Source organism: Curcuma longa, chromosome 13 (genome assembly GCF_044706935.1).
Source record: "Curcuma longa cultivar G26 ecotype Majalengka, Jawa Barat chromosome 13, ITB_CL_G26_1.1, whole genome shotgun sequence".
NCBI lineage: Eukaryota > Viridiplantae > Streptophyta > Magnoliopsida > Zingiberales > Zingiberaceae > Curcuma > Curcuma longa.
The window spans coordinates 8,098,394-8,111,661 of NC_133873.1; the positions used below are offsets into that span (position 1 = coordinate 8,098,394).

At 26.3% G+C, this 13,268-nt stretch overlaps 5 non-coding genes across 5 annotated transcripts; 1 reads left to right on the top strand and 4 right to left on the bottom strand.

Annotated features, from left to right (window-relative positions):
* Positions 1-2,101: 2,101 nt before the first annotated feature.
* Positions 2,102-2,313, bottom strand: LOC141844622 (small nucleolar RNA U3). The gene has a single exon (XR_012603160.1). It is a non-coding gene; the product is annotated as a small nucleolar RNA U3 (small nucleolar RNA).
* Positions 2,314-3,585: 1,272 nt separating this feature from the next.
* LOC141844623 (small nucleolar RNA U3) lies at positions 3,586-3,797 on the bottom strand. Its single transcript, XR_012603161.1, has one exon. It is a non-coding gene; the product is annotated as a small nucleolar RNA U3 (small nucleolar RNA).
* Positions 3,798-5,063: 1,266 nt separating this feature from the next.
* LOC141844624 (small nucleolar RNA U3) lies at positions 5,064-5,275 on the bottom strand. Its single transcript, XR_012603162.1, has one exon. It is a non-coding gene; the product is annotated as a small nucleolar RNA U3 (small nucleolar RNA).
* A 1,548-nt stretch (positions 5,276-6,823) lies between these two features.
* Positions 6,824-7,035, bottom strand: LOC141844625 (small nucleolar RNA U3). Its single transcript, XR_012603163.1, has one exon. It is a non-coding gene; the product is annotated as a small nucleolar RNA U3 (small nucleolar RNA).
* A 4,875-nt stretch (positions 7,036-11,910) lies between these two features.
* TRNAF-GAA (transfer RNA phenylalanine (anticodon GAA)) lies at positions 11,911-11,983 on the top strand. The gene has a single exon. It is a non-coding gene; the product is annotated as a tRNA-Phe (tRNA).
* The last annotated feature ends 1,285 nt before the right edge of the window (positions 11,984-13,268 follow it).

Sequence of the window (13,268 nt, forward strand, 5' to 3'; positions counted from 1 at the left end):
TGTATGTTTAGTTCGTAAATTGGAATACCGAGTGACAAAACTAAGTAGAGAAGAAAATAAATATTTCTGTAATCCTCAAGTAGGCTTATGAGGCTATGAATCCGGGAAAAAAAAGTCAGTCTAAATGCAAGAGGCTGCAGGAAACACAGGATAGAGGCAGGATTACAAGCAAAACAAAATTATCTCCATGCCACAAATCCTTGGCAACCTTAATGTGAGATAAGATCTCATTTACTCTTCTGTAAAAAGTGAAATTCGCCATCTCAGCGATTTTACATGGTCGATCAATCCACGACCATCTGTAAAGAGATAAATAAAGAAATTACAATTGATCACGACGGAAGAGGATATTGTTCGGCTAAGATCTCACTCATTGTTTCATGGAACCCTTGAGTGGAATGATATAAAAAAAAGTACATCAAATTGTATAGTGTTAATTCCCATGCAGTTTTAATTTCCCATAAAACAAACAGATACTCTATTTTTAACTCTTTCCATTAATTTCCATGTTTTAAATGTTGAGTTTTAGGCATAGTAAGCTTTTGTTATTTTTCAAAAGTAACAGTAGTTTCTAATTAAGAACTTGAGAAGAAATTAAATCCAATGAAAGAAAAGCCACATAAGCATATATACCGCATCAACTTGAATTGATTTACTGTAAAATCTGCGTCGTGACCAACTGTAGTTTCTCGATTTACCTCCTCACAGATGGTCGTGGGACCAACCGTGTGGGGCCGCTAAGGTGGCAGATTCCACCTTTTTTTGCAGAAAAAGATTTACTGTAAAAGATTATTTTTGCCACTAGAAGTTATGACCATTAATTAGAGTAAAATTGGAAGAAAAAAATTTTTAATTTTCAAAAATAATTTGTTAAAAAATAATATATTTATTTAATAAATAATTTTAATCAACTAAATAAAATATTAAGATAAATTATTATAATATTAGTTAATATACATTTTAATTTCCATTATTTAAATTTTTTAATAATTAATTAACTTGGATAAATTATAACTCAAATTTATGTAGTCAAAATATTTAGTTGGCAGAGTGTATACATAATAATAAGAGTATAAAAATTGATAACTAAGGAGAAGAAAGATGGAGTAAAAAATAAAATTTCAAGAGAAATATTAAATGTGTTTTTAAACTTTTAAAAGAATTTTTATAAAAAAATATCAGTTTAATCTAATTCTTTCTCATTTTTAACTAGAGGTCCACGAATTATATATAGAGAGACAAATATTTTTTTTATTTGGATAAATTTAGAATACTCTATTGACTTTTACAAAAATAAATTATACTGTATTAAACTTTAAAAAATAATTTTTATTTATTAAATGATTGGTTTATTTGAATTTCAAGGGTAATAGTAAGTTTTATAAAGAAATTAAGCTCGATTAAATTTTTAATAAATAAACTTAAATAAATTTTATAAAAATAAATAAATTCAAACATACCTAAAATTTATTTGAATTATCTTAATCCGGTGCCTTCTCTTGTTCAAGTTATTAAATTGATATAAATGTTTATTAAAAATTAAAGCATACCAACAGGGATAGCTCAGTTGGGAGAGCGTCAAACTGACGATCTGAAGGTTTGTGTTCGATCCACGCTCACCGCATCATAATATTAAAAAAAATTTCATTAATTCAGTCAAAAATCGAATTAACTGATATTTTATCGATTCATTTTTTTAATTTTATTTAAAAATTCAGTCGGTTCAGTTAATTTAAAAAAATCATTATGCCATCAACCAAATTGTGTGCTTGTCTTCTTTACACAGAAGAATACAATTGTTCGAATCTATAAAACAGATCTTGTTCAAGTAAACTAATATTTTTTGAATTTAGAAGGTGATTAATAAATTCTCCAAAACTATCTTAAATAGGCGATGTGGGACTAAAGTTAACTAGTCAATGATAACCATTTTATTAAAATCTCCAAGAAATACTGAAAATTAATAAATTATGAGAAAATTTGAGTAGTTTCCCTTTTTACATATACAAAATATCATTGCCTATTTTTTTAATATTCAAGAATTTAAATAATAAAATAAAAAAATATTGAAAGACATTTGATTAATATCAAAAAAGAGTTGGATCTGTCAGACAATCTCAAGACCGCCACAGTAGACCATCGATCTACTGAGAACAATCCTCCACAGCCACCGATCCCATTGGATCTGAGCCGTTAATCATGCTCTGATCTCGAGATCTTACGTCATCCACCAGATTGGGTTGCCTGTCTCCTTAACACTCAAGGATACAGTTGTACGAGCCTATAGAACAGATCCTGTTCAAGTAAGGTCGTGCCTTTTAGTTCTAACATGTGATTAATAAAGTTTCCAAATCTATGATAAATAAGCAATGTGGGACTAAAGTTCCCTAACTACTCAATGATCCACCGTCCAATTAAATTTTTGAGTATTTTTTATCCTCCAAGAGATGTTGAAAATTAAAAAATAATAAAAAACTTACAATTAGTTTCTTTTTTTACATATACAAAATATCATTTTCTATTTAATATTTGAGTATTTTAATAAAAAATAAAAACATTAAAAGATATTTGATTAATAAATAAAATAAAATAAAAACATGTTCGGCGTTTATTTAAAAAAATACTTATTATACACAACCTTCTTGTTTGATGATTAATTTACACCTAATTTAATTAAGAAATTATTTTATTCCCCAAATTTAAGTCGAACTTAAACTATTTTCCCAGAAAAAGTTGAAATTAATTTTTGAAAAAAAACATTGAACAAAAATAATCATTAATTTTTGCGATTAAAAATTTAAAACATTGAAAAAACTTAGATTTGTTAGACATTCTCAAGACCACCACACCAAATATAGGATCTACTGAGTAGGGCTGAGTAAAAATTTGATTAAATCGAATAAACCGATCAAACTGATCGAATTTTAAAATTCGGTTCGGTTATTTTAAAATTTTAATTATTTATTCTTAAAAAATCAGTTAATTCGGTTTGATTTCGATTTTAAAATTTCATATTCGATTAAACTGAATTAATGAAAATATAAAAAATAATATATAAATTTATATATAAGTAAACTTATAAATCCCTATTTAATTGACAAACTTTTCATAATATTTAAAAAAATTCATTAATTCAGTCAAAAATCAAATTAACTGATATTTTATCGATTCAGTTTTTTTGATTTTTATTTAAAAATAAAGTCAGTTCAGTTAGTTCAAAAAAAATCATTATGTCATCAACCAAATTGTGTGCTTGTCTTCTTTACACAGAATGATACAATTGTTCGAATCTATAGAACAGATCTTGTTCAAGTAAACTTATATTTTTTGAATTTAGAAGGTGATTAATAAATTCTCCAAAACTATCTTAAATAGGCGATGTGGGACTAAAGTTAACTAGTCAATGATAACCATTCGATTAAAATCTCCAAGAAATGCTGAAAATTAATAAATTATGAGAAAATTTGAGTAGTTTCCCTTTTTACATATACAAAATATCATTGCCTATTTTTTTAATATTCAAGAATTTAAATAATAAAATAAAAAAACATTGAAAGACATTTGATTAATATCAAAAAAGAGTTGGATCTGTCAGACAATCTCAAGACCGCCACAGTAGACCATCGATCTACTGAGAACAATCCTCCACAGCCACCGATCCCATTGGATCTGAGCCGTTAATCATGCTCTGATCTCGAGATCTTACGTCATCCACCAGATTGGGTTGCCTGTCTCCTTAACACTCAAGGATACAGTTGTACGAGCCTATAGAACAGATCCTGTTCAAGTAAGGTCGTGCCTTTTAGTTCTAACATGTGATTAATAAAGTTTCCAAATCTATGATAAATAAGCAATGTGGGACTAAAGTTCCCTAACTACTCAATGATCCACCGTCCAATTAAATTTTTGAGTATTTTTTATCCTCCAAGAGATGTTGAAAATTAAAAAATAATAAAAAATTTACAATTAGTTTCTTTTTTTTACATATACAAAATATCATTTTCTATTTAATATTTGAGTATTTTAATAATAAAATAAAAACATTAAAAGACATTTGATTAATAAATAAAATAAAATAAAAACATGTTCGGCGTTTATTTAAAAAAATACTTATTATACACAACCTTCTTGTTTGATGATTAATTTACACCTAATTTAATTAAGAAATTATTTTATTCCTCAAATTTAAATCGAACTTAAACTTTTTTCCCCAGAAAAAGTTGAAATTAATTTTTGAAAAAAAAACATTGAACAAAAATAATCATTAATTTTTGCGATTAAAAATTTAAAACATTGAAAAAACTTAGATCTGTTAGACATTCTCAAGACCACCACAGCAAATATAGGATCTACTGAGTAGGGCTGAGCAAAAATTTGATTAAATCGAATAAACCTGATCGAATTTTAAAATTCGGTTCGGTTATTTTAAAATTTCAATTATTTATTCTTAAAAAATCAGTTAATTCGGTTCGATTTCGATTTTAAAATTTCATATTCGATTAAACTGAATTAATCAAAATATAAAAAATAATTTATAAATTCATATATAAGTAAACTTATAAATCCCTATTTAATTGATAAATTTTTCATAATATTTAAAAAATTTCATTAATTCAGTCAAAAATCGAATTAACTGATATTTTATCGATTCAGTTTTTTTATTTTTATTTAAAAATTCAGTCGGTTCAGTTAATTCAAAAAAATCATTATGCCATCAACCAAATTGTGTGCTTGTCTTCTTTACACAGAACAATACAATTGTTCGAATCTATAGAACAGATCTTGTTCAAGTAAACTAATATTTTTTGAATTTAGAAGGTGATTAATAAATTCTCCAAAACTATCTTAAATAGGCGATGTGGGACTAAAGTTAACTAGTCAATGATAACCATTTTATTAAAATCTCCAAGAAATACTGAAAATTAATAAATTATGAGAAAATTTGAGTAGTTTCCCTTTTTACATATACAAAATATCATTGCCTATTTTTTTAATATTCAAGAATTTAAATAATAAAATAAAAAAACATTGAAAGACATTTGATTAATATCAAAAAAGAGTTGGATCTGTCAGACAATCTCAAGACCGCCACAGTAGACCATCGATCTACTGAGAACAATCCTCCACAGCCACCGATCCCATTGGATCTGAGCCGTTAATCATGCTCTGATCTCGAGATCTTACGTCATCCACCAGATTGGGTTGCCTGTCTCCTTAACACTCAAGGATACAGTTGTACGAGCCTATAGAACAGATCCTGTTCAAGTAAGGTCGTGCCTTTTAGTTCTAACATGTGATTAATAAAGTTTCCAAATCTATGATAAATAAGCAATGTGGGACTAAAGTTCCCTAACTACTCAATGATCCACCGTCCAATTAAATTTTTGAATATTTTTTATCCTCCAAGAGATGTTAAAAATTAAAAAATAATAAAAAATTTACAATTAGTTTCTTTTTTTTTACATATACAAAATATCATTTTCTATTTAATATTTGAGTATTTTTAATAAAATAAAAACATTAAAAGACATTTGATTAATAAATAAAATAAAATAAAAACATGTTCGGCGTTTATTTAAAAAAATACTTATTATACACAACCTTCTTGTTTGATGATTAATTTACACCTAATTTAATTAAGAAATTATTTTATTCCTCAAATTTAAGTCGAACTTAAACTTTTTTCCCCAGAAAAAGTTGAAATTAATATTTGAAAAAAAAACATTGAACAAAAATAATCATTAATTTTTGCGATTAAAAATTTAAAACATTGAAAAAACTTAGATCTGTCAGACATTCTCAAGACCACCCAAAATATAGGATCTATCTGAGTTGAGCAAAAATTTGATTAAATCGAATAAACCGATCAAATGATCGAATTTTAAAATTATTTCGGTTATTTTAAAATTCTATTATTTTTCTTAAAAAATCAGTTAATTCGGTTCGATTTCGATTTTAAAATTTTTTATTCGATTAAACTGAATTAATCAAAATATAAAAAATAATTTATAAATTTATATATAAGTAAACTTATAAATCCCTATTTAATTGATAAATTTTAAATAATATTTAAAAAATAAATTAATTCAGTCAAAAATAAAATTAACTGAATATTTTATCGATTCAGGTGATTTTTATTTAAAAATTCAGTCAGTTAGTTAATTGAAAAAAATCATTATTCATCAACCAAATTGTGTAAAGTCTTCTTTACACAGAAAGATACAATTGTTCGAATCTATAGAACAGATCTTGTTCAAGTAAACTCATATTTTTTGATTTAGAAGGTGATTAATAAATTCTCCAAAACTATCTTAAATAGGCGATGTGCACTAAAGTTAACTAGTTAATGATAACCATTCGATTAAAATCTCAGAAATCAAAAATTTAAATTATGAGAAAATTTGATATTTTATACGATTCATTTTTTTTATTTTTAATTCGGTTCAGTTAATTTTAAAAAATCATTATGCCATCAACCAAATTGTGTGCTTGTCTTCTTTACACAGAAGAATACAATTGTTCCAATCTATAAAACAGATCTTGTTCAAGTAAACTAATATTTTTTTAATTTAGAAGGTGATTAATAAATTCTCCAAAACTATCTTAAATAGGTGATGTGGGACTAAAGTTAACTAGTCAATGATAACCATTTTATTAAAATCTCCAAGAAATATTGAAAATTAATAAATTATGAGAAAATTTGAGTAGTTTCCCTTTTTACATATACAAAATATCATTGCCTATTTTTTTAATATTCAAGAATTTAAATAATAAAATAAAAAAAAATATTGAAAGACATTTGATTAATATCAAAAAAGAGTTGGATCTGTCAGACAATCTCAAGACCGCCACAGTAGACCATCGATCTACTGAGAACAATCCTCCACAGCCACCGATCCCATTGGATCTGAGCCGTTAATCATGCTCTGATCTCGAGATCTTACGTCATCCACCAGATTGGGTTGCCTGTCTCCTTAACACTCAAGGATACAGTTGTACGAGCCTATAGAACAGATCCTGTTCAAGTAAGGTCGTGCCTTCTAGTTCTAACATGTGATTAATAAAGTTTCCAAATCTATGATAAATAAGCAATGTGGGACTAAAGTTCCCTAACTACTCAATGATCCACTGTCCAATTAAATTTTTGAGTATTTTTTATCCTCCAAGTGATGTTGAAAATTAAAAAATAATAAAAAACTTACAATTAGTTTTTTTTTTACATATACAAAATATCATTTTCTATTTAATATTTGAGTATTTTAATAATAAAATAAAAACATTAAAAGACATTTGATTAATAAATAAAATAAAATAAAAACATGTTCACTGTTTATTTAAAAAATACTTATTATACACAACCTTCTTGTTTGATGATTAATTTACACTTAATTTAATTAAGAAATTATTTTATTCCCTAAATTTAAGTCGAACTTAAACTTTTTTCCCAGAAAATTTTGAAATTAATTTTTGAAAAAAAACATTGAAAAAATAATCATTAATTTTTACGATTAAAAATTTAAAACATTGAAAAAACTTAGGTCTGTCAGACATTCTCAAGTCCACCACACCAAATATAGGATCTACTGAGTAAGGGTAAAAATTTGATTAAATCGAATAAACCAATCAAACCGACTGAATTTTAAAATTCGATTCGATTATTTCAAAATTTCAGTTATTTATTCTTAGAAAATCATTTAATTCGGTTTGATTTTGATTTTAAATTTTCATATTCAGTTAAACAGAATTCATCAAAATATAAAAAATAATTTATAAAGTCCTATATAAGTAAACTTATACGCAATTCGTTTGTATGTTTAGTTGGTGAATTGGAATACTGAGTGACAAATCTAAATAGAGAAGAAAATAAATATTTCTTAGTTTAGTTTACTTTAGAAATTATCTGGATAAACAGAAAATAATTTTCTTTAAAACATCGTGTGTTATATTATATTCCGTTAAGAGTATTATAAGAAATAGATTAAAAATTATTTTTATAATAATAAAATATAGTATTTTATAATAATTGTTAATAATAAAATATATCAAGACTTACCATTAATATTGATACTCCCTACATCCTTTTCAAAGAGTTAGCTACATCCATTTAAGGAAACATTTCAAGTGAACTAGCTTCAACCCTAATCGAGTCTTTTTAAGTAATAGCTAATTTTAGATTAACCCGATACCCGCTAACCCATTGCTAGCCCAACTCGAATTACTCATAATTATTAGAAATCCAACACTTGATAACCGATTCCAATTGTTGTAGATATCACAAATGTGATACCCGATAATCGTTTGCCATTGTTATAAATCATACAAATCTGATATCTTAACAAATTCAATTCCAACCTGATTTCTTTTTTAAGTAACTCAAATCCGAAATCCAATAGTCGATTCTAAATGTATTCGATCTAGATCAAATCAATTGCTAGGTCAATTCTTATAAATATCACAAATGTGATATCCGATTTATCGACCGCTATAAATAAGACCGATCGACCCGATATCTTTAAAAACTCAATCCGAACCTAATTTATTTTAAGTAACATAGATTTGATTTTCAATAGTTGATTATAAAGTATTAACTCATCTCAAATTGTTCGTAATTAACAGAAACACGATACCTAATAACTAATTACTAGGTCAATTTTTTATATATCACAAATGCAATACCCTAATTGACTATCATCTGCTATAAATAAGACAAACCTAATACACTTAACAAACTCAATCTAGACCCGTTTTTTTTTCAAGTAACCCAAACCTACCTGATTGACACCTGATAATCGATAAATATCATAAGCGTGATAATTAGGAGTGCGTAATTTGTTAATAACTGAACTGATTAAATCGAAATTGAATAAATTGATGTTTTTGACAAACCAAACTGATTGAACTTTGCCACGAAAATGAACAAATCGAACTTTGTCATGAAAACGAACAAGTCGAACCCATAAAAAATTGATTAACTCAGTTGATTACTAAATTAACTGATTTTTTTTTAGTAATCGATTAATGTTGAACATAAGTCTATTGGATAGTCGAGTCGGGAATCGACAGGGACGGATATAGGAATTAGAATGGGGAATTGAACTTAATGTAATAAATTATATATTATTAACAAAAAAATATTATATATATTTTCACTTTCTTTAAACTAAATATTAAATCTAAAAAAATTAATTTTTTTTTTATACTTGATGCTCACGGTAGTGTTCACGGATGGTGTCTAGCATATCAAAATCATATATATATAATAAAAAAATTATTATATTATAGAGTTCATATAAAATTCATCTATAATAGAATCTACATCTATATTCTTATCAAAATCTTATTCAATATAGTGTTAAACAATCAATAAAAAAGTCAAAGTCATTCTCTATTTTAGTGTGAAGTATCATCTTCACATGTTTTATTGTTGAAAAGGCTCGGTGTCATCTTCACGTGTTTCATTATTAAAAAGCTCATTCATTAGTGGTGATAGAAACATGTAATATCAAAATAAGATGAATCGATCTAGTTAATATAATGTAAATCTTTGACGGTCCACTCTCAATCACACAACTTAACAAGTGTATAAACCTTCAAATTCTACATCATATCAAATTTATAATGTACTAATTCATACTCCGAAGTAATGATGTCTTAATCAGTGAAATCTTTAAAGTAAAATTTCATTGTAAGTTTGTAAATATTATCATTATTAAATGTTGGTTCCGGTAATCACTGGAGGTTAAGGATGTTGCAACCTTAATGCAAAGAAGATCAGTAGGTTATTTTGATTGCTGAAACAATAAGCGATATTATATTATGCATATAGCAACCTTAAATGACAATGATATCACAACTTAATGATGATTAAGATATCAACTTTGTTTCACTGATACTTTTACAAAAGGTGAAATCCATCACCCTAGTAGTTCCATACGGTCAGTCCCACGACCATTTATGAGGAGGTAAATCGAGAAACTACAGTTGATCATGACGGAGAAGGGTATTGCTTAGCTTTGTCGAGATTCAAACCCTTGTCCTCTTCTGCAAGTGATCTGCTCCGTCGTAACTAACTTAGCTATGCCCCGGGATAAAAAATTATATTGAATAAATTTTCTATAGTGATCGGCTCCATCGTTGAAACAGTACCATATCAGAAAACCCCCTAAGGAATTTTTTTGAAGCACGGTACCACTATATTGATAAAAGCCTACTGCCGAAACAGTATCTCATCCACCAAATACATGTTGCTAAGATGACTCGAATAGAAATAGCACCTCAGTCAACAAATATATATTGCTAAAAGGACTTGAATCCGGAACCTCAGATAACACACGTCTCTATATTTATCATTTGGGATAAGACATTTCCACTGTTTGACTGAATACTCTTATGCAAAGACCAGAAGAGTATCAGTCAAACAGTCGAAATGTTTGACTTATACTCTTCTGCAAAAAGGTGGATCCGCCACCTTAGCGGCCCTACACGGTCGGTCCCACGACCATTTGTGAGGAGAGTTTGACTTATACTCTTCTGCAAAAGGTGGCCCCACACGGTCGGCCCTACGACCATATGTGAGGAGAGTTTGATGCCCCGGGGGCTTATACTCAATACATGCTAAGGTGATGGCCATTAAGTACAAACACATAAAAAATCGACAGTTGGGTTAACTTTCCCTTTATTGTGATCCAATTATATTGTTCATTTCTTGTAGTGATACCTTATGTCTTATTGAAAACTTTGACAACAAAAAAAAAATGCTACTATTTCTCCATGCCACAAATCCTTGGCAACCTTAATGTGAGACAAGATCTCACTCACTGTTTCATGGAACCCTTGAGTGGAATGATATAAAAGAAAGTACATCAAATTGTATACTGTTAATTCCCATGCAGTTTTAATTTCCCATAAAACAAACAAATACTCTATTTTTAACTCTTTCCATTAATTTCCATGTTTTAAATGTTGAGTTTTATGCATAGTAAGCTTTTGTTATTTTTCAAAAGTAACACTAGTTTTTAATTAAGAACTTGAGAAGAAATCCAATCCAATGAAAGAAAAGCCACATAAGCATATATACCGCATCAACTTGAATTGATTTACTGTAAAAGATTATTTTTTGCCACTAGAAGTTATGACCATTAATTAGAGTAAAATTGAAAAAAATAAAAATTTTAAATTTTCAAATATAATTTGTTAAAAAATAATATATTTATTTAATAAATAATTTTAATCAACTAAATAAAGTTAAAGAAGATGGTCAATAAAATATTAAGATAAATTATTATAATATTAGTTAATATACATTTTAGTTTCCATTATTTAAATTTTTTAATAATCAATTAACTTGGATAAATTATAACTCAAATTTATGTAGCCAAAACATTTAGTTGGCAGTAACATTGACGAATTATATAAAAAAAGAGCGTATACATAATAATAAGAGTATAAAAATTGATAACTAAAGAGAAGAAAGATGGAGTAAAAAATAAAATTTCAAGAGAAATATTAAAATGTGTTTTTAAACTTTTAAAAGAACTTTTATAAAAATATCAGTTTAATCTAATTTTTTTCTCATTTTTAACTAGAGGTCCACGAATTATAGAGAGACAAATTTTTTTTATTTGGATAAATTTAGAATTTAAATATATAAATTATAGTACTCTATTGACTTTTACAAAAATAAATTATACTGTATTAAACTTTTAAAAATAATTTTTATTTATTAAATGATTGGTTTATTTAAATTTCAAGGGTAATAGTAAGTTTTATAAAGAAATTAAGCTCGGTTAAATTTTTAATAAGTAAACTTAAATAAATTTTATAAAAATAAATAAATTCAAACATACCTAAAATTTCTCTTGCTCAAATATTAAATAGGTATAAATATTGATTAAAAGATAAAACACATCAGCGGGGATAGCTCAGTTGGGAGAGCGTCAGACTGAAGATCTGAAGGTCGCGTGTTCGATCCACGCTCACCGCATTATTCAAGATTTTTGAATTTAATTTCAAATATTAAAATAACATAAAACAGTTTTAAAACTTAAATTGCCTTAGTGGGGACGGTTCAATTGTTAGAGAGTCAGTGTGAAAAACTAAAGATTTGGTGTTCGATCCACGCTCATGGCATTATTAAATATTTTTGATTTAATGATCTAAGATCTATTTTATTTAATTAAATTTGGAATTCAAATATATAAAATATAATACTAGTAAAATTTTATCATTAATAATTTATAAATTATTTATATGCATTAAAAAATAAAAATATAATTTGTATTTATTAAATGATTGTTTTATTTAAGTTATAAGTATAATACTACGTTTTATAAAGAAATTAAGGTCACTCAAATTTTTACTAAATAAATTTGACAAATATAAATAAATTTAAACATGAATCCTCTTAATCTTTTGGCTCCTCTGCTTGTCTAGTTTGGCAATTTATTCGAATCGTTAATTTCAATCAGTATGAATGTCCTTCTATTATGAGATTTCTTAGCTGCTTAGGATTTCATTTTAATCGAATTAAAAATTTTAAAATTGAAATAATTGATTTATTTTTTAAGTATAAAATTTTAAAATAATCAAACTGAATTTAAATTCGATGGATTAATTCAGTTTAACTAAGCTTTTATTCAGCTTAAAGGTCTATATACACAAATACTTATTTTGATATAATATGCATAAATTTGAATTTCAAATATACGAAATATAATACCCTATAAATTTTTACAATAATAAATTATAAATTATTTATACTGCATTAAAAATAAAAATACAATTTAAATTTATTAAAATTTATTTGAATTCCATAATTTAAATCCTACTTGCTTGCTTGTCTAATTTTGTTAGTTTATTTGAATAAATTTTTTAATAAATAAACTTCAATAAATTTGATAAGGTAAATAAATCAATTTAAACATAATTAAAATTGCCTGGCTTCGCCAGGATTCAAACCCTTAATCTTGTGGCTACCCTCTTCTGCTTGTTTGTAACCAACTCACCTTTGTTAGGCTTCGCCAGGAATCGCTATTTTCAATCAAGTATTAAATTGATATCAAAGTTATTTACAAGTTAATTTATCATAGCGGGATAGTTTAAGTTAGGAGAGCGTCAAATTATTTGAAGGTCGTGTGTCCGATCCATGCTCATCGCATTATTTAAAATTTTTTGATTTACAAATTTAAGATCTGTCTTATTTAATTTAACTGAATAAAAATTTTAAAATTAAATTAAAATATTTTTTTAAAAAAAATATATAATTTTTA